Source organism: Drosophila tropicalis, unplaced genomic scaffold (genome assembly GCF_018151085.1).
Source record: "Drosophila tropicalis isolate 14030-0801.00 unplaced genomic scaffold, ASM1815108v1 contig_694, whole genome shotgun sequence".
Lineage (NCBI taxonomy): Eukaryota > Metazoa > Arthropoda > Insecta > Diptera > Drosophilidae > Drosophila > Drosophila tropicalis.
Window position 1 is genome coordinate 5480395 of NW_027173176.1, and position 27500 is coordinate 5507894.

Consider the following 27500-nt stretch of genomic DNA (forward strand, 5'->3'; position numbering starts at 1 on the left):
CTTGGCACGCGAAAATGCATTTCCATTTCCCGCTGTGATCAAGGCATATGGCCAGGCTAGGTCTGGTCAAGTCGCCACGTTGCTGTTGCAGTTGGCTTCATGTTTTTCACGCTGTTGTTGCATATTTCACACACACAGCTTGCGGCAACACCTCGCACACACACCGGCAACAGCAACAGCAGCAGCAGCACCACCACCAACACCACCATCGCCAGTAATCGAGGCCTTCGTCTCAAGAGTTTTGCCTCGAAAATTAGTGCAAAATAAGCGTCGTCGTCAACGTCATCGTTGTTGAATGGACAAAAGGAGTTGGAGCTACATTTCGGAGACCGACCGTGTGTGTTGGTGTGCATAAATTTGTGTGCATGATCGGCAGCAATAATTTTATTTGTTTACGATTATGTTCGCTGGCCAACAGCCAATAGCCAGATGCTGCTGACCAGGTTTGTTCCTTGTTTGCAGTCGCGTCACTCATACGCCCCGACGACAGCCAACAAAAAAAACCAACTATAAAGAAATAGGCAGCAAGCCAGCGTAGACTTTGTGGCCCCTTCGCCTGGTTTTTTTTTCTCTTTTTCCCCAAACAACCAACCACCACCAAGTCTTCTATGTATATCTGTCCAGTTGGTCTGAGATTAGAGCCAAGCCAAGCTTGTAAGCAGGCGCCTGCGTCTTGGTCTCTTGTTCAATTCATGTGAAAATTGCTATAAATTTACCCAGATCAAGCCAGACTTTGTTCAATATAATTTCTTAGCTTGTTTTCATACCCTATGTATGGCAAATAGTTGTCCGAAGAGGGTATATTAAGTCCATATCGAAATAGAAACCACCATTAGAGTTTTTGTTTTAAATTTTACCTACTTATTACAAAATCGGACTATTTAATATACCGTACTTGCTTTAAACATTTCGCACAGGGTATTTTTAAAGTCCAATGCCCTTCTCCGATTTGAATGCCAAAAATTATTATTTCGGATTTCTTTTTCTTTTGATTTTTTTCTTGCCGCACCGCACACGGTAGGGATTTATTGTTTATTGAAATTGCCACAAAACGGTGCAAAATAATGAGAAAATCGTTGCAGTTGGACATTTTTATGTTTTCATTTCAAAAGTTGTTTACATTTTCCGCTCTGACAGCAATTTGAGTCATGTAACCGTAGACGTCATTAAATCTCTTCCAACATCCAATCTGGCAAATTTCCCTAAAAGCCAAACCACCCACCACATCCTTCTCCCCAACTTCTGCCTCACTCTGGTAGCTGACCCTCAACGCACTCTTTTATTCTGTTCTCTTCTCTTGACTATCTAAGCGACACGTGGCCATCTTTTGTTGCTGCCATCCATTTCCATTCCAGTGTCTGGCTTGTTAATTTTCATGTTTTGTGAATGAGAACAAAAAAAAAAAAACAAAATACAAGAAATCACGTCTAATCAAGATTGATAGCGCGTAACGCATTTATATCTGACTTTTAACGCTGAGTGTAGAGAGTGCCAACCCCCAAATAAACGAAGAATGGTATTGGTAATGGAAGCTACCAACCCCTCCCCACACACACAAACACATTCACAGTTTGATTGCAACATTTGTGCTTTTGTTGGTCAAATGTTTATGCCGCAAGTGGCAGCCACAAAAAGGACAGCCCAATGAGACCAAATATCTAGCCCAAGCAAACCCCATATGTACCATTAGCGACGGCTGCCTTGATTAAGTTATAAAATTTGATTCCTCAAACAACTTTGAGTGTGGGAGAGAAGTGAAGAAGGAATCAGAAATTCGAACTATATAGAAGTTAATTTAACTGACATATGGGATAAAGTTTTAATTGGCTATTGACAATTTTATTACAATTGAAATTTAACTAAAACTGTTTTTAGTTTTTTTTGGTTTAGGGATTACAATTTATAGCTACAAATGAGAAGAATAAAACTTGTGAAAAATAGAATGTAAACTTTAGTTTTACTAGGTTTTGGAAGTACACACAAAAATTGAGAAGTTCTTGGTAACATGATTGAAGGCCAAAGAAAGGTTTAATTTGGTAAGAGAGATAAACAGATATACATATATGATGTGTGTGTTCAGATGTTTACCTATCGAGAAAGCCCTTCAAGCTGTCAAGACATTTATATGGGTATATCACTTATCTAGACGGCGCTTATTATTTTGGATACTTCCCTCGTCAGGGACTGCAAGGGAAGTTAAGGACCTATTCTTAATATGGTTCATTTACATTTCTAACATTCGCTTTTACCTGTGTTAGTTTATTTAGATTCTATAGTGGACTTCCTGACTTTAGCAAGAACTTTGTGTTTGCTAAGCGATCGTTATCACAAATTAGTTGTGCCTTCCAGCCAAAAGCGACCCCATTTTTCGTAATGTCGTGTCTAGCCTAAGGCCCTTTTCTGCCCTCTTTCGTATCCCCACTCAACGCAACTCAACTCAACTCTCTCGCCCAGTGTCAATTAACCATCAAATCAAGCAAAGCAAACAAACTTGTACATATTTGTCTGGCAATTTCATTTTAGTACATGCACAAATTAAAATTACTTATTACAATTTCCAAAAACGGACGCAAACAGAACTTACACAAAAATTTGGACAAATATTGAACAAGCAGACAGACAGAAGAGGGAGAAGGAGTTTGGGAAAAAAGGTTGACATTTGTTTGAGCACAAAGGCAAACAACAATTCCAGATGCAGTCGATGGAAGGAAGAAACAATAAGAAGGGGAGATAGCTTCACTTCATTGGATTGGATTAGGACCACCGCCGATTGCGACTGCTGAGCACTTGTTATTCCATTTTAATTAAGTTAATTGCTCAGATTTTCGTGTCATTGGGCGATTTGCCCAAAAACGGACGGAGGAGGGTTGCTTCCCATCAATTGCCCAGCACCTCGCTAATATTCAGTCACGCACTCCACTCGGAGGAGGATACGATCGGGCAGAAGGCATTGTATTTCAACCCTCCAACCCTCTGTGAGCCAACAAAACCAGACAATACAACAAACAAACACACGAAAAATGTGCACAGACTTGGTGGCGAATTATTGGCAAATGTTCTGAAAAAACAATACGCAAAATGAAATACTTTTTCGCACATTTGTTTTGTAATTTCCGCATTTCAACGGCATCTATCTCTTTCTATCGCCCTTTATTTTATTATTATTTTTTTTTACATTCTAATTTGGCGTGCAGTTGTCTCTCTCTCTGCAAATATTTGCCTTGTGAATGAGAAATCTGTGCGGTTGCCTTGTCAACCGTTCGAATTGATTCCCTTTGGCTGTCCGCCGGTTGCGACAGTTGTTCAATATGCAGCAACAACGTCATTTGTATCCAAGAGTATTCCCACTAATTACACTAGGCAAATAAAAAGATGAGGCATAATATATTACGTACAAATCTCAAGTTCTACTTTTCATATACAGCCATCTGGCCGCATACAATTTCTTAAATATTTTTTTTACATTTTTTTATTGAAACCACAGATTTCATAATACGAAACAAAATATGTAGAAGCGATGTAGTGCAAAATTCTCTTAAGTAGTTGACAATTCAACAGATTAATGTTTACCACAATTAGTTTTGAGATTTCAATGCCAGAACACAAAAATTTCCAGTTAGGGGCTTGCAAAGTGGAGACTCATTGCAGTCATATGAAAATCTAATCAAATCTTTGATTTTGACCAAATCTTTGGCATAATGAACGTCTTAGTCATTAAATAAATACCTGACTGGTAAAAAAAATCTAAATTTCTATAGAAGAGGCTTAAACTGCATCATCTAAACCTAAACAATGTTAGAGTATCCATTAGAAAAGAATAGGACTATGCCTTGACATGTTCCAGCTTCGATTTCGCAGAACTGATAAACAAATAGCTTTGGGGCAAGAAAAAAAATCATCTACAGTTACACAAAACCACCAGAAAAACCCCAGCTAAACCTTCCACCGCCCCCGCCTAAGGAATTGTCCTATTCCTGGCAATTTCGAGGACAAACCAAAACTTTAATGTTACTGAACCCGAGAGCATTAAATTCAACAAACCGAAACGAAACGATATGCCCTGTGTGTGTGTGTGCGCCATGGCAGCGAACTGAAAACTTCTTTCCTTGACTAAAAGCTTTCGACGCAAAAATTTATTACACACAAAGCTGCCGCTCCCCAGCGCCCACCCACTCCCTTTGGTGTGGCTCCCCAAGCAGAGAGAGAGAAAGGGAGAGTGGTGAGGGTAAGGAATTCTAATAAATGTCAGCCCAGGTCTACCCCACACACACTCAAGCAAATTCCTTTTGATGAACTCGAAATTGTGCACGTGCAAAGTAAAGTCAGTGGCGGGCACTAGGAAAACCAAGACTCGCTTCAGGCTGAGGGCAACGCCACTGGATAAGTTGGATGACGCGATGAACAACCCCCAACTGGGATCTCTCTCTTTCTCTTTCACTACACACACACACACACACACACACACACACACACACACACACACACACACACACACACACACACACAATGTTGGGGTGTGTCGGAGTTAACGAGTTCAAATGTATTCATGAGCTGGCCTTACCAGCTGGATAAATGTGGGGGAGAGACCAACCCACCAACCACCTCCCCCAACCACCTCCTTGCCCATGCCTAAGGGCTTTTTAGCTCTATATCAGGGCTTCCTGTCAGCTGTTAGACGGCTTGCCTGATATCTGAGGGTTGACTCTGACTTATTGCCTTGCATTTACATTACATTTGGAATGCGGTCGACGGTCGGTCTGGAGACGGAAAGGCGACGTGGCATTTTAGGTCCTGTATGTCGAATTCATGAATCCTCTTTTCATGTTATGCAATTTGCAGGTGTTTTTCCATTTGCACATCTGTAGACATTTTCCTTTTTCTTCTTTGGCTTTCTGTTTTTTTTTTATACCATACACCCATAGGGTGAAATGGTATATTAAAGTCGCCAAAATGTATGTAACAGGCAGAAGGAAGCTTCTCCGACCCTATAAAGTATATATATTCTTGATCAGGATCAACAGCCGAGTCGATCTAGCCATGTCCGTCTGTCCGTCCGTCCGTCCGTCCGTCCGTCCGTCCGTCCGTCCGTCCGTCCGTCCGTCCGTCCGTCCGTCCGTCTGTATGAACACGCAGATCTCGGAGACTATAAGAGCTAGAGCCACCAAATTTGGTATGTATACTCGTGTAGTATGCACATGTTCAGCATTAATTGGAATTTCGGCCACGCCCCCTTACGCCCCCAGGAATCACATAAAACTGTTTTTCTTAAAAAGTATGACAGCTAGAGACATCAAATTTAGTTTGTATACCCGATTAGTTAGTGCGCAGAAATTAACTGTTCAAACTTTTTGCCACGCCCCCTTACGCCCCCAGGAATCACACAAAACTGTTTTTCTTAAAAAGTATAATAGCTAGAGACATCAAATTTGGTTTATATGCTCGGTTAGTTAGCGCGCAGAAACTAATTGTTTAAACTTTTTGCCACGCCCCCTTCCGCCCCCGGAATTTACACAAAAGTGATTTCCTTAAAAACTATGATAGCTACCGACATCAAATTTAGTATGTAGACTAGCTTAATAGACGCGCAGATATTGGCTATTTAAACATTTTGCCACGCCCACTTCCGCCCCCGTAAATTAAACAAAACTGATTTTATCAAAAACTAACAAAGCTAAAGTCACCAAATTTAGTATGTATACTGGCATAGTATGCGCAGAGAATTTAGATATTTTCACATTTTGCCACGCCCACTTCCGCCTCAATAATATAGAAAAAAACGATTTCCTCCTTTAGTTTTTTGACTATCGCATTTAAATTTGGCAGACTAATTTACCTTATCTATTTCTACAAAACTACCAAATTTTATTGAAATCGGACTAGAAACATGCAAAATATGCGTATAAACGTATTTTACTACGCGGTCCACAAGGCCAGAATTGGACTTTGGCTAGTAGCGGCGCTAGAGTGCTCGTGTGTTTGTAGAATGAGCGAGATAGCACATAGTATAAGACATGTAAAAACAATTTAATAGACATACATTTGGTCTTCGAAATTTGAAATATTTGTTTTACCAGGTGTATGGTATACCCAAGTCGACGAGTCGACTTACTTGCTTCATTTTATTGTGGTAACAAAATTGTGCAAGTGCGTAAGGCGAAATGAGAGAGAGAAGACGGGGGAGATCAGATTGCGAGATGTTAGGTGAAAGCGAAGAGTGTTTGAATGAAAAACATTGAAAGAAAACAAACATTTCAACATCAATGAGGTGATAACAGGCTGCCAGTTGAAGCAAGTGTTAAGTGTCTGCTGCTTTCTGATGTTGTCCAGAAGTCGGCAGACGATCATCAGTTTTCTTCCTCCTACCCTCCTTCCTCCTCCACCACCCCCTTATTCTCTTTTTCACATCACAACTGAAAAATCGATCGGCAGATGAGGGAAGTATATAAAATAAAATATTTCCACATAGATTTTCAAATAAAAAAAAGAAAACGTTCATTGTATTTGGAGAATATCAGCCAGCAGCTCGTTAAATTTTCACCCCTCCCTCAACAGCAACTGCTACTGAACTTCATTTAGATCGGAAGCAGCATTAAACATTAACCACACTGCCACCTACCAATACCAATGGCAACACAAAGCTGGCCAGACATCCAAGCAAGCATCAAGCACCCAGCACCTTGGGCCCCCATCAATTTTCATGTCTAATTTAGTGGCAGTTGCTGCCGCAACAAATCGCCTTCATTAGGCGCACAAATCGCTAGCTTATTGACCGTTTCACATACTACATATATATGTATATATTATATAGACATATGTTGAGCTATATGCACATTCAGTATAAATTTATGCGAATTTATTATGGCCTAAAAAAATGAGTGCAAATTGTAAATTCATATATGTACATACATACATATATGCCCCGTTCAGTACAGTAGTTAAAGGCTATGGCCAACAACAATAACAACAACAACAACAACAACTAGACGATGCAGCTTAAAACGATGGCAACCCGCTGTGATGACCATCATCGTCCACAATGATCGTTGTGTGAGTGTTAAGACCAAAGTGTTGATGTGGTAAGGTGGTGTGTCCAATGATCACCTCATAGCCGTTGCCGCAGTCGCCTTCGTCGTCGTCGTCGTCGTGATCTTGGTCAAGTGTAAGTGGATTTATATTAAGCGGTTTGTAATAGTTTTTTGAGTATACTGAAATTGGCCACTAAGAGGAGTGTGCCTCATGAAGCACACTGATTCAGCATAATTTTGTTTTAATGGCCATAGTCATTCAATTGTGTAAATTTCATTTTAAGCCAATAATAATAAGAGAGTTTTTATTTTATTCTACAGATAACTAGATCTATTTCATGCATTTCTCATTAATTAAAGAGAGAAGGTAAAACAGAGTTTCTTAGTCAACGTTTTCGTCTGAACAGAGTTCAGCTAGTATCCTATCCATGTACATATGTATGTAGTATGTTTATAACTAACAATAACAAAAAGAACATTTGAATTTTTCACTTTTTCATTTTTAAATTAACTCAACTTATGAAATGTCTTAATTCTATAGAATTGATTTTATCTTTAGGGTAGAAATTTTCACTAGAAAAGTGTAGCGTATTTATGGGTAATCGGCCCTATTTTTTTTGACGTACACATTTTGTTTTGGCTCTCTTTAGCTTGAGCATTTCCATCTTCATCTGCCCTGCCAATCACACTTCCATAACGCTTTCATTTTTTTGTTGTGCTTTTCTTTTAATGTACATATTTTACTTTATTTATGTGGCACATAAATAAAATATTTTTGGTACATATTGGTCAGCTGTTTCCCATCAACGGCGCTTGCCACATGGCAAACAGTATTCAAAAGTAAATATATATATAGACGAACAGTGAACAGAAGCAATTCGAGTGAAACCAAAACTGTCGGTGGTCCATCGATTGCCATGGGCTGACGGTGGTCTGGCTCTGGGTCTGGGTCTATCTGTCGGCCTGTCTGTCTGTCCATCCGGCTGTCCCTCTGTCTGTCTTGCTGTAGATTCTATCACCTTCATTTTTTTCAAATATTTTTACCCTTTTTTGTTTTTCTGTGGCAGTGGCATAAAAAAGCGCTAATGTTGCATTAAATTCAAATGAAATCAACTGTTAAGTGGCTTTCAGTGAGCTATTTAATTTTCCAACACCAAAAAAAAAAATGTATGAGTGAAAAAAATGATATGAAACAAAAAAGCGAAAAAAAATGAGCAAAAGAAAATAAATACAAGAAGAAAAACAAAACGTTCATAAATAATCAATAGTTGTGCATTTCATTTAGTGGGAAAATGAAGAGAATTTTTACTTGGAAAATTAAGAGGATGTTTGTCTTATAAGTTCTTCTTCTTGGCTGATGTGATGTGAGTATAATTAGTAAATACCCTTTATTCATTAAGGTCAATGAGTCAATTAAAAGACACAAGTTTCATTTAGTGAGAAAATTCAAATGGAAGAATTATATTTTAAACGTAGGCAAGAAAAGAGCAAAAATCTCCCATTGGTGCGGATTCTGCAAGGACTTTGTAAGCGGAGAGAACAGGATAGGAGAAGAACAGTTCTAAATCGTCTTGATTTCACTCCGAATACATAATTGGTCGACATATATTTTGAAATGGTAACTTGTTTGCGAACAGGACATTTTGCTCATCGAGTATCATCAGATCATTTGGTTGGGTCGATGTGAACTTTTTAGCTAAAAGCTCTCATGGATATCACTTGAACTATTGTAAGCCATCCATTTGGTGAATCTTGTCATCACCAAATCTCAGAGATCTTTTGAACACTGACAAATGCGACATATGTTGCCTGCCCCATGTGACATGGACAACAACAACAACAAAACGAAAGAAACAGAAAAGAGATGGACAGACTAAAGAGAAAAGAAAAAGAGAAACAAAAACTATGTATGTATATAGAGAGAACCAAAAAGGAAAAGATAAAGAACGGCAGCAAAATAAATCTAACAAGAAAATAATTCTCCATTCACTTTATTTATATTTATTACAGGCAAAGTCACGGCGACGAAAGGCTTCTTAGAAAATGCATAAAACTTGTGTGTGTATGCGAGTGAGGAAGGCGGGGGTATTGGGGGTGTGCGTACACGAACGATTGACTGTCGTGAGGCTTCGTTTAAATGCATTTTTAATTAATTATGCGACGCGCGTGCCACATGCAACATCAGCAGTTGCGGCGCAGTAGCAACTGGCAACACGATCAACATAAAAATGCAGACGTCGCAACGGACGACAGTCATAAAAATGCAGCAAGAAATTTTCAAATTTGTAAAACGCAAAGCATTCCCCGCATTGCCCCATTGCCCACTCCCATTTCCATTCCCGTTCCCATCTTCATCTTTATCCTCTCGGCGTTGTCATTCCAAAATGCCATACCCTAAACCATTCCCCCTGACTTCGCCGCCTTTAAATCCTCAATCCCAATAGCAATCCTTCGCCACGCATGTGTTAATCTGCTTGGAGCACAATTAATTTTTCTGCAAATGCTTTGAGTCGCTTTTTTGAACTAACAATGAGGCACACAGACCGCCGCCTCCCTACCATCCTGACTAACCAATCCATATGCGTACCGCCTCCCTCTGTTGCTGCTTTTCCGTTCTGGGGTTATGTTTTATTAATTGCACTCAAATGCTTTGGGGGCCACGAAGGGCTGAGGCAGGGGACATGAGACTGAGATGTGGCTGCTGATGCTGCGCTGCTGCTTGGCTGGCTGGCTGGCTAATTACTGAAAAATTGGCAGTTGTCGTTGATTTTATGGTAAATTATTTGTCAGAAAGATGGAAGATGGCCATGCATGACTCTGAGTCTTTGACTCTTTCACTAGTTGATGGCTGGCGGCATCTGTCTATCTATATACATATGTATGTATCTATCTATCTGGCAAAGCGTTGTCTGCTGTTTGTTTATCTGTCTGTACGCCTGTCCGTCTGTCCTCTACTCTTTGGCCAGATTTATGTTTGCCATTTGAATCTTTATGAATATCTCTCAATGCGGATCTCATTTGTGAGTTAATATGCCTTCACACAAAATGGCCATGAGCTATTGCCTATGCTTATGTACGAAAATTGTCGAAACATTGAAATCGAAAACACCCAATTAAATCTTTTGAATTCATTGTTGCACATTATGGGCTCCTTTGATATAATTCCAGAATACGTTGCGAACAAATAGATGTCCTGAAATCAATCCTTTTTGTATACAGAGCTTAGTTTAATACAAGTGCTTGGTTTATTCACTTAAAGAAATGAAAGATCTTACTTAGACATAGTTTAGTTGTTTTGTGTTGGTTTTTTATGATAGCTTATTGGGTTTTACATAGTGGAGATACAGTTAACTATAAAAAGTAGTTAATGTCTCCTCGCAACCCATCATGATACAAAACTTCAATTTAAGAGACATAAAATGTAATTCTGAGGCAATTTAGAGATGTTGTTCCTGTTGTTGTTGCCTGCCTTTTAACCTGTGCAGCTGAAGCTAAAACTATGAAAACTGGCCCACCCATAGCCACATGGAGAAGGAGAGGGTAGAAGCGGGGGACGGAGGCCATTAAATGAAGTCAAGTATCTTATTTTTATGGGCCAAGCTAGTTAACATTTCCACTAATCAATGTTTTCATTCTTTTTCCCTCTCTATGTCCATTCTAAGCCACATGCTTTGCATATTTCGACTAATTTTCATTGGTTTTTCATCCCAGATCTTCTTGTACTCTGATTCATCGTTCAACGTCTTTACCCTTCGTACCCCTTCGTCTTCTTTTTGCTTGATTTTATATACATACATTTCTGTGCGTCTTTCACGGGTTTTTCTTTTTGAGTTTTCGTTAACCAAATACAAATGCCTCATAAATTGTCGGCTGATTAGTGCAACAATTTCAGGGTCATAAAACTTAATAAAAAGCCATAAAACCGGCATATGCAGGCAGGCAGGATCCAACCAACAGAGACAGAGATACAGATAGAGAGGGAGGTGAAGATAAAAATGTATCTCATAGATGCGAACGAGTATGTATACAATAACAACATACAACAAGCAGCAATAAAAAATCCAAATTGCAATGTCTAAACGACTGTAAGCGACTAATTTTGCACAAGTTAATAAATTTTGAAGGCGTGCAGCAAGGAGCACGAGAAGGAGGAGAAGAGCGAGGCAAAGATCCAGAGATCGGGAGATGAAGATCGTGCTACTCTGTGGCTCAACTACTACTCGCTCTCGGACTCGCTCGGAGAGTTGATCTTCATATTTAGTAAGCTGCAAATTATTACCGCAATTTCCAGACGCAATTTGCCGAAAAAAGGCAACGAGCAGAACGCACAAGGAAAACATATGGAAAATTATAGTAATAAATACTTGCAGGCGGCTGGCAAAACTGGGAACGGGGCACAACTGGGAAGCAGCATAAGATGGGGGATGGTGATGGGACGGGGGATGGAGACGAGATTGGACGACACGCAGCCAAAGTCTTGGAGGTAAATCTGAAGAAAAACGATAATGGCAGCACTAATAAATTGCAGCCAACATGTTGCATGTTGCACGAGTTTTGCAGAGCTGCTGCCGGCCTCCTGCTCCTTCTTCTGCACCTGAAGAGACCGACCAATCGAACGACCGCGAGAGAAACTGTGAGTCAAACATTGGCAATGCCAGGGCGTGCAATTAGACTACGACTTTTTTTTTTCATTTTGGTGTTTGGCTTGTTGTCTTAAATCTCAGTTTGGTTCGGTTTCGGTTTTTGGTTTTTGGGTTCATCGTTGGGATTGCTGCTCATGCAAATGACGCACCATTGCAATAATGCAACGCACAACCACCGTGCCCCAAGGGACACTTATTAAAACACAGTTATTAAATGCGACAAGCAACGCGCATGGAGATTTTCAAAGTTATCTGCAGAGTGGTGCGTGGTACCGAAAAAAAAAACTAAAGAAAAACCAAAACCTCCAGCCCAGTCTCAACTCCCAGCTCCAGCTTCAGCTTCATTCTCAAGCTAAAGTCGTGCAAGTCCCCCGCGGCTTTGCACGTGTTCCACTCGTATTTGTATAAGGACATGCGTACAAACGGCGTCGCCATCGACATCGACATCCCAACCCAAACAGCTCGTCGTCGTCGTCGTCGACGTCGTAGTTGTTATTATTACAATTCCATGTGGTTGCTCAGAGTCTTGCAATATTGGATTTCATGTTTGCCACTTTTTCGTTATTCACATATTTTTTCCCCTTTTATTTGTCCCTCCTCCCTGCTCTCTCTCATTCGCCTCTGCTTGGGTTCGGGCGCGGCTTTTGGCTACATTTTATGCTGATTACACGTCTAATCCGCAGCGTGTGCCTCCCAGGCGACGCCGCATTATGGCCAGAGGGAGAGACGGTTGGGGGATCAGAGAGCTAGAGCGACGTCATTCAATTGCCATTTGCGCCATTGGCGTTTATGTTGATATGGCAGAACTTTAATTGTATACAGGGTGTGCTTTCTCACAGTGGTGCATATATAGACTTATTGATTCCAGATTCCACTTACAATGCTATTTGGATTGGAGTTATTCTGACATTGATCTGCTGAAGATCGTTTCAAGGCTTCCAATCTTTTTCAATAATAATTTAAGTCAATTAGGTAACGAGAAGATTATATGACTAAACTGCATGAGAATGACTTTTAAAGGGATTTTTTCAATAAAAAATTGTACGACTGTAACATTCATAATTTTAAGTTTCTGGTTCTGAAACTTCAGTTTTGATCGATTGTCCCTACATAGGGACAATGTATATGATTTACTGCCTTTAATCTATTTGAAACACAGATATGCAATGCATGCAGTAATTAAGAAGCTTCCTCATTAATAGATAGTTTCTATTACGAACACGGACCGAGCAATTGATATTTAATAGACTAGGGTTCCAAGCCGACTTAGATGGAAATACATTCAGAGTGTCTAGGGTTAAAGAATAAAATAGTCGAAAAGCTAAAGCTTGAATTAAGATCATTGGATTATCATTGATATTTTTGCAAAAACATGTTTTTCTTGGAGACCAGAAATCATTAGTTATTTTAAATTAAACACACCCTGTAGACGAATGTATGGCCATCCAAGAATGTATTCCATGAGATCGAATGAATGGCAACGACTATCCCATGCTAGGGTTTTTGGCATTGGCGTTTAATTGGAATCTTGAGCAAATATAGAAACAAATAAAAACATGGAAAATGAAAAAAGAAGAAATCCAATAAATGTCCTGCGTTGCACGTGCACGCTGTGTGAGACGACGCCGTTGCCAGTGCCGTTGCCGTTGCCAGTGCCGAGGCCGAGGCCGTGAGAAGTTGGAAAACTTTCAGCAATTGTAAAGGGCCAAAGCCGACGACTGGGCAGCCTTAATTGAACAGGCGATGCGCGGCAGCGATGGTAACGATTCTTGGACGTTTGTTGCTGCTCGGCATGAAATTGGATAAATTGAGAGATGTTTAAAGGGAGAGAGAGAGAGAGCAAGAAAGATGCAAGAGGAATATGGGCTGGGCACAATGCTATGTCACAACAATCGATTGTCCTTTTTGTGGCCCGCATAGCTGACATCATCCATATAAGTAGAGAGTCAGCGGGAAGGAAAGAAATTGCCACCCTCGCCTCCACCAACAACAACAACAACGGCGACGACGACGACGCACTTCCGATTTCCGACGTGCTCTGATGGATTTTTGCTTGGCCGTGTGCTTTGTGTTATTTGAATTGATGCCGCGACACGTGTTAGCTACCCCTCTCGATTCCGGTTAATGTTAATGCACGTGTGGATGGATTCCATCCAAAAACAAAAAAGGATTCTCTCGAGCAAGCCAACGAACGAGCGATTTCGTGCGACCGGAAGCCCATAAAAATGCCAACCTAGCCACATAGTGAAACCTTATCACATTGGGAAAATCGATTTCGTTGGCATCCTGTTCTCAGATCCTTTTTTGTTTTTGCAGTGGGAGGCGCCTGGCCGCAAGTGGACGCCATTGCTGCGCAGTAGAGAAACGAATTTCAAGAGAGAAGAATAACATACAAAAAAGGGAGAGGGATGGAGGGGGGATAGATAGAGGGAGCTAGCGACACTCCCCGTCTTTTGTAGACATTCCTTTAAAGCAAAAACAAAACAAAAAATAGCACGTGCGAAAAAGAAAAACCAGAAAACAAAAAATCAGTGCAAAACCTTATGAGTCAAACAGCAAAATGTCTACAAGGCATACAGTCTTACAACTAACCAGAGTCTGTCTGTCTATCTGTCCCAGGTCTCCATCTAACTGGCCATGGGCACAGCCTGTCCAAACAATTGTCTACGTCGATCTATTTGAAAATTGTGTTCGAACAAACGTCGCATTAACGCAACATTTTTCCAATGTTTTTTATGGCCAAAAAAAAAAAAAAATAAATAAATAAAACAAACTCTCGGGCCATTGAGCCTCTCTGCCGGCCGCTCTGCGTCAGCTGCCTGTTATTCAACACGGCGGCGACAGCCAACCTCAGCCCCCTAACAACAACAACAACGACTGAAACTCCAGGCAGCTATGACCAGGTTCAGGCTCAGGCTCAATCTCAGGCTTAGGCTGTCCAGTTATGCGCCAAAAGCAGTGCAGTCTCCAGCTGTGACTTGAACTCAACTCTTTTTCACAACACACACACAGACACAAGCGCCTCCCCCCTTTCCGCCAAGCACCTCCTTTGCATCCGCATCCGTATCCCTGATCGATACGCCTTTGTTTTTTATGACCATTCGAAAGCTTCCAGCCAGTCTCACAACAACAACTCGTGAAATGCCAGTGCCAGTTGCCTATCTCAGCAGTCGTTTAGTCTAATCAGTGCCCGGGCTTCAGAGAGAAGCCTATTTTGTTGCTTTTTGTCTGTTGAAAGTTGGAGACCACGTGAACCAAACGACTCGGCCAAGACACAATGTTTCTAATAACTTCTAGATTCAATTATAGTTATTATTCATTTTCAATATTTTTTGTTAATATTGGGTGTCTATTCCCCTCCTCGCAATGGCAAAAAGTTCTAGATTTTATGAATTTCTTCTTCAACCAATTACGGCAGAACTAGAATCTTAGTTTCTACGATTACACATGGTTTTCTTATTCTGCCTGCAGTTTTTACTAGACATTGATGGAAGTCTTTCTGCAAGGTTTAACACTTGGTATTTTGCTTAACATTTGCTTTTTAGACAAGCCCGAGAGTACTTGTGGCTCAACAAAGACTAAGCAATCCCTTAAGAGCATAGTGACTTGCTCATCCAAGTGGCTCCTGATGGAAAGCTCAACTTCCTAAGCCGCAGCAGGTGGGACAAAACGTCCTTATTGTGGTGCGTTTATCATTTTTGTCCTCCGCTTGCTATCTATGCCACAATTTTCTCTTCGATCATACTCCTTGAATTTAAGCAGTGGAAATATTTCTGTAGGTGAATTTCCCAATTCCAATTCTATTTTATGCAATGTAAATGAAAAATCGTTGTAATCTGATTATGTTAATCAGAAAAATGTAAGTTCTATGTCCATGTAGAGAGCATTGCTGTTATCAACAATGTTTGCTTGATTATCTAACCGGGTCTAAGTCCCGCTAAAATTTTGCCATGGCCCGCCTGGCATCCCACCCCTCTTTCATCTTGGTTAGCCTGATTGACCCTCATAAAGTCAAATGCCAACGTTTAGCGATCTAAATCAGTTCAAACAAATAAACAGAAATGCAGAAAAGAAATAACTGCAACTGGCAACAACAGCAACTGCAACAACAACTATAGTTTAGTTATAAGCAATGCAGGAAACTCTTTCCAGGAAACACCAACAACAACTGCAACAACACGGTTGTGGCAGCTGAAGCAAACTCTGATTGTGTTGTGTCCACCTTTTTTCGGTTTTTGGCTGCCCAATTGAACCGACCAGCAGCAGCAGCAACAGCAGTCAAGAGATTTATTTGCCAGGCAGCAACAGCAACTGAACAACCGAATGAACAACATGACTTGGTAGTTTTTCGTGTGCATGTTGCTGTTGTTGTTGTTGTTGTTGGCAGTTGCTAGTAGTCCTCGAAGATGAGATACTTGCCGTCTGATTAGCTGACACAGCCAGCAAACAACAACAGCAACAGCAGCAACAACAACATCAACTCTAAACTCCAAGAGTGGGCAGCAGGCACTGTCAGGCTGCCAAGTCAAATCGTGTACACAATTGGCGCGACATGCAACATTATTCTCCTCCACCAAGACCAAGACCCAGACCAAGACTAAGAGAGACCTGGACCCAAAAGACCGCCGATCCCGAGATCCCGATCCCGACGTCGTCGTTTCTGTTATGCTGTTGCTGTTACTGCAGCTGCAGCTCCAATTGAAAGTGGCGCGGGCGGCCAACTGTGTGGACAGACTCCAACTCCGAAACTCCAAAAACTTCAAGCTCTCCATGATGCCTGCTGCCTGCTATAATACCGCGTCCCAATCGCTCGATTGCCCGATTGGTAAACGTTTGCAGCTTTAGTTTGACTTAATTTTCACCGTCCTCCTGGTCGTCAGTCGTCGTCGTCGTGGTCTATTGTCTGCCGCTTTCGCTTCGTGATTTGCGATTTTATCGCATTGAAATGAAATAATTTGAGTTCAAAATGATGAAGTTAATTGTGTTTATTAGGCTGCCAGTCACAAGAGTTTCGAATTGAAGTCAAAACGACTTGAATTTCAACAAAACTGCCGGCTGGTGGCTCACTGTTTTTTTTTTTTTTTTTTTTTGGTTTCCTTAACTGACTGACTCTCTGACTCACTTGGGCCCTCAAGGCGCGCTTCCCTCTGTTTCAGCAATTGTTGTTGTTGTTGGCCAAATAGTCAGGCGGTTTATGCAAATTCGTGAATTTATGAGCTGTGCGCCATTAAGTCATTTTAAAAGACTCTTTTTATACCATACACCCATAGGGTGAAATGGTATATTAAAGTCGCCAAAATGTATGTAACAGGCAGAAGGAAGCTTCTCCGACCCTATAAAGTATATATATTCTTGATCAGGATCAACAGCCGAGTCGATCTAGCCATGTCCGTCTGTCCGTCCGTCCGTCCGTCCGTCCGTCCGTCCGTCCGTCCGTCCGTCCGTCCGTCTGTATGAACACGCAGATCTCGGAGACTATAAGAGCTAGAGCCACCAAATTTGGTATGTATACTCGTGTAGTATGCACATGTTCAGCATTAATTGGAATTTCGGCCACGCCCCCTTACGCCCCCAGGAATCACATAAAACTGTTTTTCTTAAAAAGTATGACAGCTAGAGACATCAAATTTAGTTTGTATACCCGATTAGTTAGTGCGCAGAAATTAACTGTTCAAACTTTTTGCCACGCCCCCTTACGCCCCCAGGAATCACACAAAACTGTTTTTCTTAAAAAGTATAATAGCTAGAGACATCAAATTTGGTTTATATGCTCGGTTAGTTAGCGCGCAGAAACTAATTGTTTAAACTTTTTGCCACGCCCCCTTCCGCCCCCGGAATTTACACAAAAGTGATTTCCTTAAAAACTATGATAGCTACCGACATCAAATTTAGTATGTAGACTAGCTTAATAGACGCGCAGATATTGGCTATTTAAACATTTTGCCACGCCCACTTCCGCCCCCGTAAATTAAACAAAACTGATTTTATCAAAAACTAACAAAGCTAAAGTCACCAAATTTAGTATGTATACTGGCATAGTATGCGCAGAGAATTTAGATATTTTCACATTTTGCCACGCCCACTTCCGCCTCAATAATATAGAAAAAAACGATTTCCTCCTTTAGTTTTTTGACTATCGCATTTAAATTTGGCAGACTAATTTACCTTATCTATTTCTACAAAACTACCAAATTTTATTGAAATCGGACTAGAAACATGCAAAATATGCGTATAAACGTATTTTACTACGCGGTCCACAAGGCCAGAATTGGACTTTGGCTAGTAGCGGCGCTAGAGTGCTCGTGTGTTTGTAGAATGAGCGAGATAGCACATAGTATAAGACATGTAAAAACAATTTAATAGACATACATTTGGTCTTCGAAATTTGAAATATTTGTTTTACCAGGTGTATGGTATACCCAAGTCGACGAGTCGACTTACTTGCTTCATTTTTCTTCTCTCTACCTCACTCTCTATCTTTCAGCAACAGCAGCAGCAGCAACAATGACCAAAAGAGTATCCGAAATCCGAGTAATGTCTGCATTTCTGCATCTGGATCTGGATCTGAGTCTGGAGGGGGTTCTGCAAGTGATACTCCAAGACTTGCAACTTCAACTCGTAGCTACAGAGTTCGTTTCCGATCCCAAGACCAAGACCAACATCGACTGGGACACTGGGGTCCGAGTCCAGTGAGTCCATCGAGTCGTGTGCGATATTAATCGCATTTACTGAAAATGTCATGTCAGTTTTGTGTCGTAACATGATTATGCGGTCAGAGTTAGAGGAGTTAAGCATATGCAAAAATCCACAAAAACCAAGAAAGATTTGAAAAATTATTACCAAATTTTTGCAAAATCAGAAGCTGACTTAAAAAGTTTTCCATTTCCAGCATTTAAAGAACATATGTATCTATTTCACTTTTTGCGTGGCTCGAAAGAAACTCCCCTTGTCCTTCAAAATTTTTGCAATTTCTGCCTGTTTTTTGGCAAACAAAAAGAATAGAAATGTAATGAGCTGGAAATCTGAGAACGGAACTGCAGTGAAGTGGACAAGGACAAGAGCAAGAAGATGAAATCGTTATGGAAGGGCTAACCTTCCCATTATGGCACATCAGCAATATATAATCTCTTTGTCAGAGGGTTGGTTGTTGTTCTGAGATTTGAAATGTCGAATGATCATATCGCGCAACTTAAAACGCTTGTCAGCCGTTCTTAATGAGCAGAACGAAGCCTCGTGTCGCATTTGTAAGGGTCACGTGTTGGGAATTTGTGACTTGTCCAGCCCCCCAAGTGTTCATCTCAAAGCACACACACACACACAACCCAAACACACAGCTGTCATGTTAGAGGAAGAAGTATAGGTATATATCTTGATATATCCAATGAACGACATGAGTACAAACGTAAGCCAACGAAAAGCTTTGCATCTGGGTCTACTACATTTCTAGGTGGGTTTACTTCACAGAACCCAATCAAACCATACCAAATCGGTTGAACCAACGAAATTCTTTGCATCTGGTGTCCATATAAATCGATTCCCATCGTCCAAAAAGCATTACCAACTACCCTTGGGGATCAACCAGGGGAGATGGATGCCAACTTACCCTCAAAAGTATATGTACCTATAGCAATATGTTGCTATAGCAACCCAGTCAATGTGGAGACTTCTACTCCCACTTTTTCCTCTCTGTTACAATCTTTTCTCTCACAGCGCATGCACTCACAATATTTTTTGAAGTCAGCCATTTTGAATTAATTTAAATAATTTTCATGGGAGAGACTGAGAGAGAGAAAGGGAGAATGAGAGAGAAAGAGTGAGACAGAGAGGTAACGATTGTCATCAACCCCCAAATTTGGCTAGCTCCAAACTGTAGCTGGGGACCTGCAGACGCTTTGTAGACTTACTCATATTGATTTTCTTGGGTTTTCTTTTCGCCTACCCTAGAGAGGGGTAGAGTTACTGTGGGGGGGAGGAGATGCAGGAGGAAGCCACTGTTACGCCCACATTTTAAGGCATTGCCATAAATCTTTTTCTATAGACATTGCATTTCTATAGTTTGATTTTTATGCAAATCGCAAGGCAGACAGAAATTGTCTATGCATATTTGTGGCATGTCACAAGTCCAGACCGAGACAGAGAGAAACCCATAGAGAGACCATAGACCATGCTGGTGGCGCTACACACACACATACATACATGCAGACAGTCCCTCGAAAGGAGCGCCCCCTCACATACATAGTTACTCACGATCGCGGCACAGCACGATATACACAAAAGCCAAAGCTCCTGAAAATTGTCATGACCCCAGCGTGGCAATTGGGTCAACATTGGCGAGGCGACATTTGTTTGGTGACACAACACGAAAACATTTTCCAAAGGGGCACACACACACCTTTATATGTATATGCATTTCCGACACGTGGCTTATGGAATTTAAGGCAGCTGGCCAAAACTTTTACCTGTTCCCGTTCTAATGAGGCTCTATCCCAGGCTCTTTTTTCCCCTGTTTCTTGTGGTGCATAATGCTGACAGCCACGTGGCCGCCTTTATTTAAGGGGGAGGCGGTGGCGGTGGCGGCGTCGTGTTGTTACCATGCCACCACCAAAAGCAGTCTCCTAATTGACGCACGTCCTCCTGGTCGTGTGTCGCTTCAACTTCGCTATATGAAAATTTAATTGCTGCATTTGTTTGAATGAATTGAATGGCCCTGGGGAGACAGACAACAAACAGCAAGAGAAAAAGAGAGCTGCGCAATCAATTTAGTTGATTAGGTTACCGCGCCCCAAAACACACACTCACTTCATCCATGGACATCAAATTATTCACAAATTGGCAAATAAAGTGAATGACACACAATAATAATAATAACAATTGAAGAAGCAAATAACAAAAGAAAATAAATAGAAATGAAGCAAGTAAGTCGACTCGTCGACTTGGGTATACCATACACCTGGTAAAACAAATATTTCAAATTTCGAAGACCAAATGTATGTCTATTAAATTGTTTTTACATGTCTTATACTATGTGCTATCTCGCTCATTCTACAAACACACGAGCACTCTAGCGCCGCTACTAGCCAAAGTCCAATTCTGGCCTTGTGGACCGCGTAGTAAAATACGTTTATACGCATATTTTGCATGTTTCTAGTCCGATTTCAATAAAATTTGGTAGTTTTGTAGAAATAGATAAGGTAAATTAGTCTGCCAAATTTAAATGCGATAGTCAAAAAACTAAAGGAGGAAATCGTTTTTTTCTATATTATTGAGGCGGAAGTGGGCGTGGCAAAATGTGAAAATATCTAAATTCTCTGCGCATACTATGCCAGTATACATACTAAATTTGGTGACTTTAGCTTTGTTAGTTTTTGATAAAATCAGTTTTGTTTAATTTACGGGGGCGGAAGTGGGCGTGGCAAAATGTTTAAATAGCCAATATCTGCGCGTCTATTAAGCTAGTCTACATACTAAATTTGATGTCGGTAGCTATCATAGTTTTTAAGGAAATCACTTTTGTGTAAATTCCGGGGGCGGAAGGGGGCGTGGCAAAAAGTTTAAACAATTAGTTTCTGCGCGCTAACTAACCGAGCATATAAACCAAATTTGATGTCTCTAGCTATTATACTTTTTAAGAAAAACAGTTTTGTGTGATTCCTGGGGGCGTAAGGGGGGCGTGGCAAAAAGTTTGAACAGTTAATTTCTGCGCACTAACTAATCGGGTATACAAACTAAATTTGATGTCTCTAGCTGTCATACTTTTTAAGAAAAACAGTTTTATGTGATTCCTGGGGGCGTAAGGGGGCGTGGCCGAAATTCCAATTAATGCTGAACATGTGCATACTACACGAGTATACATACCAAATTTGGTGGCTCTAGCTCTTATAGTCTCCGAGATCTGCGTGTTCATACAGACGGACGGACGGACGGACGGACGGACGGACGGACGGACGGACGGACAGACGGACATGGCTAGATCGACTCGGCTGTTGATCCTGATCAAGAATATATATACTTTATAGGGTCGGAGAAGCTTCCTTCTGCCTGTTACATACATTTTGGCGACTTTAATATACCATTTCACCCTATGGGTGTATGGTATAAAAAGTAGAAAAGGTTATAGTTAATTCTTTTTCAGAAAGAATGAGAATAAAAACCCCTTTACAGATCGATGGGTTAGAGCTCAGTCTGATTTCCCCAATTAACAAACAACTGAACTTTTTAAGCCACAACAAAATTGTGGTAATATAAGTTGTGGCAACGAATTTAGGAGCTAGTGAATCGAAACGAAGCCAAGCCTCGCCAACTGTGGCGGATTAATATATACTTATGTACTGTATGTACTTAGGTGCAGATTTTTGATTTCCATTGTAATCTCGGTTGATTCAATATTCCACACAAAAAAGAAGAATACTGATTTTTAAAGCAAATACACTTAAAATCCTTTGGGTCGTGATCAACATAGTTTTATGAGATAATCAATTAAGTAAATCATGTAAATTATCTATATTATGGTATAAATTCAAGAACAATTTTACGTTGAAGCTATTTAAAATCTTTACATTTATAGTCTATCTACGACTAAGCTCATTTCGAATGTCTTGCCATTTTCTAACATAAATTAATACATTTTGCAAGTCTGTCTGTCTGACCCTTCTGTGGACTTACATTAAGATGATTCGTCTGTGATGAAGGGTTTAAGTCAGCTTAATTTTAGTGTGCAGGCAAAATTCACATTAAGGAGGAATTAAGGAGCAGCTACCACTACTTCACTACCATTCTGGCGAAGACAAGCGACAAGGCGAGGCATGGCGAGGCGAGGCAAGTCAAAATGACCTCTGAACTGCAATTGCATGTTTAACTAACCAGGATGCACACTTGCACAGTGCATTCATCTGGCAATCTCAGCCTAAAGCTGATTAATTGAAGTCATCATGAGATGTGGCAGCCAAAGCAGAAGCTGCAAGCACAAGCACTAGAAAGATTGCAACATAAATTCACTTAAGATTGCAACAAGCTCTGGCAATTTGTAGACGCTGCTACAACAGAGGCATTCACTGTATGTCTCTGGAAGTTGGATCTCCGTGTGTCTGGGTGTGTGTCTCTTTGCTTGTGTTGCACCACTTGGATTCTAAGCCAGCCAGCTGAGTGCAGCATGTGTCACACACTGCCAGCCAGACGAAATGATTAAGTGAACATTTAACGGCTGCTAATGAATGTGGTGCAGAGTTGCGACTGCACTTGGAGTCGGAATCGGAGTTGGCGGCTGGAGTTACAGCAAATGTCACACGCGATGTTCGAGCGATTGAGGCACAAAACGACGATGCAGAAAGATGCCACTGGAGGTCGCGACCGACAACTGACAAAACGGAGGCGTCGCAGCCAATCAAGAACTCTTCTTTTGTGGCATCATGATGGTGGTGCTGCTGTAGTGCGATGCTGTTTACAGTTTCAGTCAGTGGGTAAAAATTTTACAACGAAAAGTTGCAATTGACTTTGGTAAGCAGTGCCTCGCCTTGTCTTAAGTGCCGTCGCGTCATAATCCCACATGGTCTGGGTTTGCCTCATCTCATCTCGTTGACTCGTCTGGAATGCAGTTGTGTGTTTTGCCACACTGAGAGAAACCACCCAGCATCATGATGTTAGTGCCCATTAATACATAATTAACCACAAATAGTTTGAGTTCATTAATTATTTTAGAAGAGATTTTCAATTGACTATATAAAATGTTTAATAAAACGTTTTCGTGCAGTGCCACTAAGGGGGGAAGCCTCTTCTTCCCCTCCATCGCCATTACTCTCTCTCTCTCTCAGACACACTTTCTTTCCACATTTGCATGCGCTTTGTGCAGCTGCAAAATCTAAATCTACCAGATTGTATAAATATTACTCTTTCACTTGAAGACTAATTAAATTTGAATTTTTTTATTAAACGAGACTCAAGCGGGAGTAAGTACTTCTTAGGAGATGCTGCTGCTCCTGCTGCTGGGAAACAGGGTGATGGTGAGGGTGAGGAGAGGTGGAGGAGTGCACAGCAATGCATCTCATCTACTACTCCACCACTTGACTTTGACACCAACGCAGCTGTAGACAGGAAAAAAAAAACTGAAAAAGCGAGAGGAGCCTGACGAGACACTTGCAGAGGCGTTTTACTTGTAGACAACTTGCACTGGCCTCCGCCTCCTCCTACTCCTCCGTCATAACTTCACCATTCGACTTTGCCCCCCTTCCCCATTTTATTATACCATTTCTATCCTTACCCCATCCCAGGTCCAACTACTGCCACTTGGCTGGTGGTCCAACGGCGTCTAAATTTATGGCTTAATTTGGTGCTCTTGTGTTAATGCGTGTGCCTCAGTGTGTGTGTGTGTGTGTGTCTCAGAGGGGGGTAAGTGTTGGGGCATGGGGGCATGACTGCATGTTAGTTCGTTGCTTGGTTGGTAGGTGGGCGTAGCTGTCAGAATTTTGACATTTTAAGTGTCTTGTGTGTTCTGTGGCTAAACAAATATTATCGCAATCAAGGGTTTGCCTAATTGCCCTCTGTAGCTCTGTAAAGACGTTCACAAAGTTCGTTCTTTTTACACTCACCCATCTATTTATCCCTGTTCTATCGTATGCATGATATTGCTTATTGAAAATCTACATATTCAAACTTGGTGTCAACTTCGTTTTGAATCATTTGAAGTCACTGATACTTGCCCGAGAGTATGAATAACATAAAATATCTCTTATTTGGCCATTAAGCTCATGATTAATGGTCATCACGAGGTTTTCTAGGAACGTAACTAAATTGTCCGTTTTTAAAAAAAAAATTTAAAAAACTTCGATTATATAGAAATATTTTCTAGTATAATTTAAGTATGAAGAGAGCTTACCTTCTTTGATGTTATGATTTTCGTTTGTTTTTTTATTCCATTTTAAATTTCGTCTGCTGAAAGTAGGTTAAAATCATTTTTATATATTAGTATTCCAATATAGAAATATTTAGGTATATAGTATTGTTAAGTATGATTGAGATGGTCGTGTCTAGTTCGTTGAGTTTATTCCCTTTATAGAGACATAATATTTAAGTTATTCCAACTATTAATAGAAACAATGTCTAGCCGCGTTCCAAACTGGGTATTGGCCCAATCGTTCGCAAGATAGAGATACATGTGTGTGTGTGAGTCTGCCATTTGGGATGGACTTTTTCTAATTGTCATGCAGCATATAGCTCCGGATGTCTGAGTTGTCAGCAATGTTGTCGTTGTTGTCAGTGTCAGAGAGCCCTGTGCTCTCTGTCTGGGCCTGATTTGAATGCGCATTTGGTTACCAATTTGGCTAGAGTTTTTATGTATATGTACATACATATGTATATGTTGGTTAACGTGTTAGCTTGTTGTCCATTTGATTGGTAGCGGCCCATAAACAAATCGAGGCGCAATTACCTACCAAAAACAAATGCGACAACAATTTGATGGGTTTTGGGTTTAAAATTAGCCCCGCCTTTTATAATTAGCCGCAGCAGGAAATTGGCCAAGTTTCGACCGTTTTTGGTTGTCCCGCATAATTGAAATTTAATTTAACCATAGAAATGTTGGATTGGTATATGGAAATTAGGAATGAGAATGCAAAACGATGTCTAGTATGGGGCCAGACGGTGGAGGTGCAGTTGGCCACAATTTGCGATGAGTGGTGCCAGATAAATGTGGCACATACAAACATGAGCCGCCGACGCTGCAGCCGCCGCCGCAGCCGTTCGATGTCGTGAAAGAAGGTGTAAAATTATGATTTACTCGATCCCGAAATGAAGATAAAATGTAGTCACACTCGCAGCCAGTCAGCCAGGGCAATGGGGCAACATCGTGCCGATGCCAACAGCGGCGGAGCAAACCTTCACAATATGGAGGTGACAAATCTTGGTTAGCCAATTGCCAAAGTATATGTATGTATGTATATCCAAACACCTGCATTATATCCCATAAGCAAAACACCAGCAGCAGCAGCAGCAGTAAATATTGTGGCAACACGAACAAAATACGGAAACAAAGAAAAAGATCTCTTCATGAATCTATCTACATACATATATGCTGCAGAGAATGTTACACTTAAAAAAAATTGACAATTTTGAAATATTTTCTACTGTTTTGTTAACTGCATCCAATACAACTTGTCATAGGTTGAAAGACCTTCCAAAGAGCAAACTTTTCTAATTTACCCCTTCATAAATGCTAATCAAAGATCTTACTTTTCGGATTCGGGCACACGGACACTGAAATAAAGTATAAAGCGGAATATTTGCCAGGATGTAGCCACCTTGCCTTAGGGCAGGGGTACCTATTGCCCCGAACATCCCTTACTCATATCACTACCACGTGAGTTAAACTTAATGAAAGAAACAAAACAATCGTTCAAAAGCATTGGCTAAAATAAGTATTATAATAGTAAAATCTTTCATTTGGGAATAAAATGAATGTGTGTTTTTTATCAATCAAAGGCCTAACTCTTGGGCACTGTATCAAATGCATTGAATTCACATGAACGTATTTATAAGGTTATGTCATGTTGTGAAAGGTGTAAGGCATCACACCAGCTGCAGGAATTATGAACTCGCTATAGCCAGCCAGCTGGCAATCCGAATCGTTTCGATTCGATCCGAAAAAATCTTACGACTGCTGCTGCCCATTGACCAAATATGCAAGGCGGTCGCGTAAAAAATATTTCAAATATCGGTCGAATGACCATAGAAGAGAGAGATCAGCAGCAACAGCGGCAAATATGGTCAAGGCAGGTCGTCCGGCCGACCGACCGATCGGCTAGTGCCAAAAACCAGGGACCACTAAAAATGTGCACCCATGTGCTGACCACTTTTGGTGGCGTAGAGTAGTAACTGGTTGCATCCATATCCATCGTTTGGCACTTGTTGCTGTTGCTTTTGCTGTAGCCGTCCGTTGTTGTCGAGGATCGTTTTGGGCGTGTTTTATGCACTTGTCGATTTTGTTGCTGTTTTTGTTTTTGCTTTTGCTTGTTGTTGTTGGTGTTGTTGTCGTTGCTGTTGCAGTTGCAACTTGGCTGGCAAGTTTGTTAAATGTCAATTTTATGTCAATATGCATTTGGTTGCCAGAAAATTGGCGAAAAACTACGCAAAATGAATTGACAAACTCCTGGCATTGGGCACACACACGCACACACTGATACAGAATCAACAGTTTGCGAGGCATTGACTATAAAAGGTGAGGCGCCTCTCAAACTGCACCGGCAATCAAAATATTTTCATAGCCATTTGAAAATTTAAAGCTCCACAATACACAAATACACCGTGTTTCACGGGATTCGTCCCCAGAGAACGGACCATTTCATTCTATGGGTCTATGGGTAGCCATAAAATATGACACGTGGGTAATATCAAGAAGCCATAAACAAAAGCTAAAATATTGAGCAACACTTGGAAAAATATTAAAAACGAAAAAAATAAACAACAACAACGACAGAATTATAGAAATTGAAAGAATGAAAATGGTTTGTTGAAATTTTAAAACGAATACGAAATACGCTATTGCAAGTTATGTATATGTAGACTAACCCTTACAGAACCGATTTAAAACGGAGAGACTGATAAAATGTGTGTAAATGAGTTCATGTTGGAAAATATAACCACAAGTGTTAAAGAAAATTCTCATTGACGTTTGTCAAGTTGAAGAATACAAAGTGGCAAAACTTATTATTTATTTTTAAGATAATCTTTATACCCTTCTGTCCATGTAGGGCATAGCCGTGGCATAAGACGAAAAAACGTGAAACAAACTCGAAATAGATCACAACGCATTTAACCCGTTGGCATCATTAGCAGCTCGTATGAG

The 27500-nt window shown here is 40.7% G+C and overlaps 1 protein-coding gene across 1 annotated transcript in view; it reads right to left on the minus strand.

Annotated features, from left to right (window-relative positions):
- The window catches only part of LOC137578844 (uncharacterized), a 128182-nt gene extending 103611 nt beyond the window's left edge, over positions 1-24571 (minus strand). The window contains exon 1 of the mRNA XM_068292444.1: positions 24537-24571. The gene's annotated coding sequence lies outside the window, so the exon portion shown is untranslated. The remainder of the gene's footprint in view (positions 1-24536) is intronic.
- Positions 24572-27500: the final 2929 nt, after the last annotated feature.